This window comes from Anguilla anguilla, chromosome 14 (genome assembly GCF_013347855.1).
Source record: "Anguilla anguilla isolate fAngAng1 chromosome 14, fAngAng1.pri, whole genome shotgun sequence".
Taxonomy (NCBI): Eukaryota; Metazoa; Chordata; class Actinopteri; order Anguilliformes; family Anguillidae; genus Anguilla; species Anguilla anguilla.
Genome location: NC_049214.1, coordinates 6924950 through 6931829, shown reverse-complemented (window position 1 = coordinate 6931829; position 6880 = coordinate 6924950). Strand labels below are relative to the sequence as shown.

The window sequence follows — 6880 nt, the reverse complement described above, 5'->3', positions numbered from 1 at the left end:
CAGTCCCCAGGGGAACAGGGAATCTGCAGGATAAAAATGCACTGGTCTGGAAGAACCAGCCCCACCAAGATCAGAAATGACAGGGAGAGTTTGGGAAGGGTGAGTAAAAGAAATGATGATTACTGGGAATAAATGAGACGTCACGCCGAGCAAAATATTACTGTCAAATAGGCTTCTGCAGAGCTTTGTGAGTGGCAGCTGTAGGAAATTCCCTGTGGCCTTTCTGCTGCTCTCTCTCTCGCTCTCTCTCATTCTCTCTCTCTCTCTCTCTCTCTCTCTCTCTCTCGCTCATTCTCTCTCTCTCTCTCTCTCTCTCTTCCCCTCCCTCCCTCCCTCCCCCCCCCCTCTCTCTCTCGCTCATTCTCTCTCTCTCTCTCTCTCTCCCCCTCCCTCCCTCCCTCCCCCCCCCCCCCATGTGTCTGTGTGGGCTTTTGTGTATGTTTCTGTATGTGTGTGTTTTCTTTGTGTTGTATGTGTGTGTGCATGTATGTTGCTGCACGTACACTTGTACAGTGATGTGGGTGTGTGTGTGTGAGTTATGTATATCTGGTATATTTTACCTAATTACTACATTCTATTGATACATTTTATATATGGCTGATGCATCCCTTGTTCTGACCTTAGATGCAAACCTAATGTATCTTTCAGTGAATACGTTGTTGGAAAGACATATTACTGCATGATTTGATTTTTTTTTTTAAACATACAATACATACAGAACTATTTAATACAAAACAAATGTTCAGATGAGAGGTTGCTGTTAGGAGATGACTTAATCACTGAAATTTTTAAATTTAATATGAGTGATATTCAATAAGAATCCTTTGTGATTATTCTCAAAATATGCATGCAGAAGAATGCTTGGCAGAACCTCACATTTCTTGTCCACTTGACTGGTTGCGTTTTTGCAGGTTAATCGTGATACATCTGAAATAAATGTGATGGACATGATTGTTCATTCCTATATTCAAAAGTTAATGGAATTTTGGTCATTTTCTGATGACAAGAATATTATACCATGTCATAAGATGACGTTGAAATTGTCTAAGAATTCTTGACTTTAGTGGTGTGTCTAACTGCTAACTAGTCTGGAAATGCTACTGGTTTACAACTTTGGACATTTTTGTATGTCTATGACTATTATGACTGATTAATATGTGACTATTTTTTGGTAAATTCCACAATCAGAAAAAAATCTGACCATTTAAAAGAAACACACGGTGAAACTTAACCCTCTCATGATTGAACATACTATGCTTGTTCTTAGACCTTTTATACTAGGCACTCCGTTTATACGATACCATTTCTCAGTGTTTTTTTAGTGTGTAACTCATTTACCATAAATCATTCAAATCCATTATGATATATGAATATATCTCTTAAATAATTGCAAAACTGGTTTTGGCTGCAAATGGCCACTTGCATTTCAACTCTCCAATTTTGGAAACATTTTTTTCAAGTATTCAAGTGAAATCATTAGCCAGAAGGATAGCATTATCTGTGTCAATCACCCACACCTAATGACAATCATTCACAACATCCACACACAAGACTTTTATCACTGAACACAAACACTGAGATTAGGTATATTACATACTTGGAAAATATTACCAGGAACATTGAATTGCAAGACAGTGCTTACACCCTTCCACACATTGGAGGCAATTTGCTTTATGCCTAATTCACATTTACACATTTCCACCTGTCAATCATTGCTGATTGTAATTTTTGAAATGAAAAACATGACTCATGGTATGAACTCACATTGTATCACAGACACGGTTCCTATTTTAAACGGCTTTGCTCTCTCTCATAATGGGAATTACACGAGGCACAGTGAAAATTCTGCATCTTCAGACCCATTTAACCACTATATTACTCCTGAACTGGCAATGGCAGTAATGGTTTGAAGTGACATTTTCTGCAGTCAGTGTTAATTACAAGGAATCATCTGTTATTTAGAACATTGCACAATATAAGTTAACATGCATATCTGGTGCGCACAAAATATGTGGTCGCATTTTTGTTTGTGTATTGTAATAATTCATTTTGGGTGAAGTGATATTCATTCAGTTGCTGATTTATTCATTCCTTCCAAGTCAGTAGGGGGCAGCAGAGCGTTGCGGCACAAGGACGCTCATTACTCAGTGGTTGCTGGTCTCTCGCCATTCTACCAAGAGCAACCTGTTGAACTGCAGCAATTGTCTCTGTTTAATAATTTCAGGTCAGTTTTGCGCGCTAACACACAAAATGGTCCGAATGTGAATTGTAATGATGTAAAATGATCTTCGTATTGATCCTATTTGTCGAGTAAGTGAAACTTTGCTGTGGCGCCTGCCACAATGACGACTGAGAGCTAGCATAGAGAGCTAGCATGGTCAATGGCATCACACTTTTTTTCTGTGAAGAAGACTCCCACTCATCTAATTAATTTAAGGTTTAATTAATTTAGACTGTTATTTCCTGTTAGAAATGTAGAGCTACCCTACACTCTGTTACTTCCATGTTTTAGTATGTTTATGAATATAGTGTTGAAGTAGCTCCACTCTTCTGCCAGAAGTCTTTACTCAAATGCAGCATGGCGGGCTACATGGTCTCCATCCTGTTAGATACTGGAGCCAGTGTGAGCCTCCTTGACCACCCCTGGAAGAACAAGTACATACCTGGGCAAGATGTTAGATCCCTCAGTGAACGCATCGACAAAGACCTTGACATCACAGGAAATGAAGTATCGTATGATGGATGGGTTGAAGTGGTAATAAACTTGCAAGGTAATGATGATCCAGACTTATCCATTCGAGCACCCTTCCTGGTGAATTGCCTGAAATTAGACAGACCATTAGTTGGTTTTTACTGTACTCCAAGAATTTGTTAAGAGCAGTGAGAGCAGACATAAACTCATATCTACCTTCATCAGCCTCCTTGCTGGAGCCATGGAGATCGACAGTGTCAGGCAATAGTGAGTTTCATCCAGCCCTAGAATTGTCAAGAACAACAGGCTATGGTGAATGTAGGCTTGAGAGAGATCACCGCTCCTCACCCTCACGTAGCTCACGTTAATTGCAGGCACGAGTTTTGCAATATGCTTTGGTAAACTTCAAAAGCGCATATACTGTAGCTGATATTTAGGTTAAGTCCAGAAGTAGTTATGTGTGTCTTTTTTTTTCAATGGTAATTTATGGTGTATGGTTTTTATGTCTGTTTCCATGCTAAATTATTTCTGCAGGTGACCATGTGACCATGTGCAGTGGTGTGGAGTAGTGTTAACTAATGACTGTAGGACTGTGTCTGCAAACTCCACCATCCTGGTGTTATCATCTCAGCTGCCTCTCCCCAGTATTCAAGGAGTATCACTTTTCACCTACAGCACCAGGCAATAGATTGTGGCCACGCCTAACAAGACCTTTAGGAAGAGTCACTGCCCTCTGTCTCCATATGGTCTCATGATGGCCTCATACCAGCCTCAGCACATGCCAGTGGGATTCAGCGGTTAGGGTTAGGGTTAGGCCCCATCTTAAAGAGCCAATGGTTTATACACACACATAAACACACACAGACAAACACACACACACACACACACACATGCACACACGTATGTATTGCTATACTTGTGAGGACATTTGGTCCTCACAAGGATAGTAGTGCAAACATACACACACACACACAGACCAAGACCAAGACCAAGAGAGAGAGTGGGGTGGGGACTGTGACACAATGTCTATGGACAAATGAGAGGAGAAAGGTGTAAATACTGTAAGTCTAATACTACTGATCACATTGATGACAAACAGTGTCTAACATCAAAGAGACTCCTCATCATTAGCCTTAGAGAAAATGAAATTTTAGTCTGTTGAAGAGAATGAATGAAAAAATGTACTGTCATTATACAATATTTTGATTGTATAATGACAGTAAATAACTAAACTTTGGTCACTATATGTAATTCAAAAATTTTGAATGATGATATTTAAATCTGCATGTATGGGCTACATCTCTGTAATTACATTGTTATTTTCTGAATAGTGTATCAAAGGAAAACTCTCCCGAAAGCAAAATTGTCAAATAAACTTGTATCCAGCTGCCCCCTGGAGGTCACTGTGGGATAGGACAGGTGAGTTTTAAAAAGAAAGGGAGATGTCAGCCACCAAGAATGTCAGTCACCAAGAAACTGCTATAGTGGCAATGCATCATCTTATATATAACAAGTTCAATAATTATACAGGTAAGTAATAAGAAACTTCACAGTGAATGGCAGGTAATAATAAATTGTGTATATTGTGTTTTTTTTTTTTTTTTAATAATGAATATAAGAAGCTAGGTTTTGAAAAAATAATACTCATATAAAACATATGATATCAATTATTTTTCATGATGTTTTTGTATCCTGTCTACGAAAAGTGGGCCTAACTCCACTCTGCCATACTTAAATGTGGACAGGACTTAATTATCAAAGTGCTCTGACTTCAATAGAAGGCAGAGGAAAAACTACGGGTATGGTGCAACCCATAAATGAAACCCCACAAAGCCCAGGTTTTTCCACATGCTCATCTCTGTCTAACACCTTTAGCATATAAAAGGCAGTCGCTGAGCAATCTGTGACACTTATCTCGACACTATAGCTACTGAAAGTGATATTAACCATTCAGCATTATAGCTGCTAAGTAAAATTGCATGCGTTCAATACACCCTCATTTATCACCATACTGTTTGACCTAGTCTTTGTCATTTTAATTTTCTGTTAAGGGTTACATTCTAAATGAAATTTAACCAAGATAAAGAGGATGTAGAAAAAGAGGGAAACAACATGTCAAATTAACATAGGGTTAGATGTCAGCAACTCACTTTGCTTTGAATGTTTGGTATCTTAAACCTGGTTCCTTTATGGAGCATTCACATCAAAGGCTGAATCATGAATAGTGGTCTGGAGAATACACAAACAAACAATCAACCCACCTATCAAAGTGACCCAGCCTTTAACCCGAGTCTTCACACAATGCAGGCCACGCGCAGCCTTAATTGAATTTTCAATAATGAGGAAAATTGTAGCAGGATACTCAGGCCCATGCTCTCAAAGATCCGCTCTACAAAGCAGGTGCTGTAACATTAAAGCCATTTCAAGCAACATGAGACTGCAGGAAATATAGGTGCCTTTGAAATCTTCCTTGAGGACAGGCTTTTAAAAGGAGCACATCCACAATCAATGATCTCTCTTTCAACGATATGTGGCTCTTTTAAATATGTGAAAGGTCCCAGAAGAGTTGAGGATTAAACTAATTGATCATCTATGAGATTCACTGATCCAAGTCTTTTTGTGTTTATTTGGTTGGCTGGTTGCTCAGATTTCACTGTTGCTCATATTACTATTTTTAACGTCATACTGCAAATCAAAAGAGCTCAAACAAAATGTTTTGGGACAAATGTATCACCCTTCATTGAGAAGTAGTTTTTTATCTGTACAGAAGATTGTTTTGTTTGATAGAACATATCTACAATTATTTATTTATTTTTTTCTTACTGTTTCTTTTTCCTGTAATTTTTGAGATGTTGAATGTGACTTTTTTTTTTTTTTTTAAACCTTGCCCTTTCCTTAATTTATGATTGTTTAAATAACATAAATGTTATTTAATGTCTAAATGTTAAATACACTTTTCCAAATAATAATATATAATACAAACTGTTCTATTAATCTTGTGAGTTTTCTATATTTAGCAAATGTTTAAAACATTCAGTAAATGTTTTATACATTCACATAAATATTGAATCTGTTTATTGAATGTTTCATTTTTTAAATGTGCAAAAATAAATACATTTTAAGAAATGTACGCATAACCAGCTGATAGAAAGGACCATCTAATTGGATTCCAAATATTAATCCTTTTTAATTTGACCTTCCATGTCCTCCAGCTGCATGACACAGAATCGGATTGAGTATGTTTGGATCAGAAGAGTGGTTCCCTGGTGCTGCTTACACATGCAGTATTACAGACAGCGGAGTTGTGCTCAGATATCAATATCTTCTATGATATGCAAGAATTTGATTCCTGAACTATTCAGACCCAAAACAGAACCACTCTTTAATTCATATGATCAACTTGATACATGATGCAGTTTCATAATATCATTCTGAAAAGTAAAGCGAAATGACCTCACCTCTTCTACCTCATTAGCCAGTGAATTTTGCTGAAATGTTTCCTTGTTTCTCACCACTTCTCCAGAGACTAAACTGCCTCATTGCAAGCTATGCAAGTGTCAATTAATGCACTTGTAAGAGAGTCTTTTATATATATGGTCCTAGTATCCTTTACTCCACGACTTTAATTCACAAGTCATATTTCATACATTTTATCTAATTAAAATGTGCTGGGGACAAAATTCAAAATTGGCTTTTTGAAAAAGAGCCAGGGCCGTGTCTGTGTCTGATACATACTTGGGAGGCTATTAGTAAGATAGTCCCAGGCTCATTGCAAAGTAATTAAAGTAACTGTTCTACTTGATCAGGCACCATTGACCTAATTGTGGCCACTGCATCAGCTGCAGAAACTGCATAACACAGGGTGAAAATAAGCTTTGGCTAGGTGAATGTGCTGATTGGCAGAGAATTTTGAAGAATTTTGAATGACGTGGAGAGTGTCAGGGAAATTATTGTTCCCTGTCCCCTCGTACCAACAGGTGAAGTCTTGTTTCTGATCAAACAGAGTCACAGCACTTTATTCACTCATAAGATTTTATTCAGCTTGCAAGCAGAGAAAAGAATGAGAGAGTACTCACAAAACTCTCTGAAGTTAGGTGTGTACAGACAGCTTCATATAAACAGTGTCTCAGTACTTTTCCATCATGCACAAGAGGCGTCCTTTACATTTTGTAAGCCTATAACTGAACT

At 37.8% G+C, this 6880-nt stretch overlaps 1 long non-coding RNA gene across 1 annotated transcript; it reads right to left on the bottom strand.

The window, feature by feature from the left end:
- Positions 1-423: 423 nt before the first annotated feature.
- LOC118213213 lies at positions 424-6880 on the bottom strand. The gene is made up of 5 exons (XR_004762363.1): positions 6769-6880; positions 4843-4921; positions 2909-2976; positions 2664-2821; positions 424-927 (listed from the first exon to the last, which is right to left on the bottom strand). It is a non-coding gene; the product is annotated as an uncharacterized LOC118213213 (long non-coding RNA).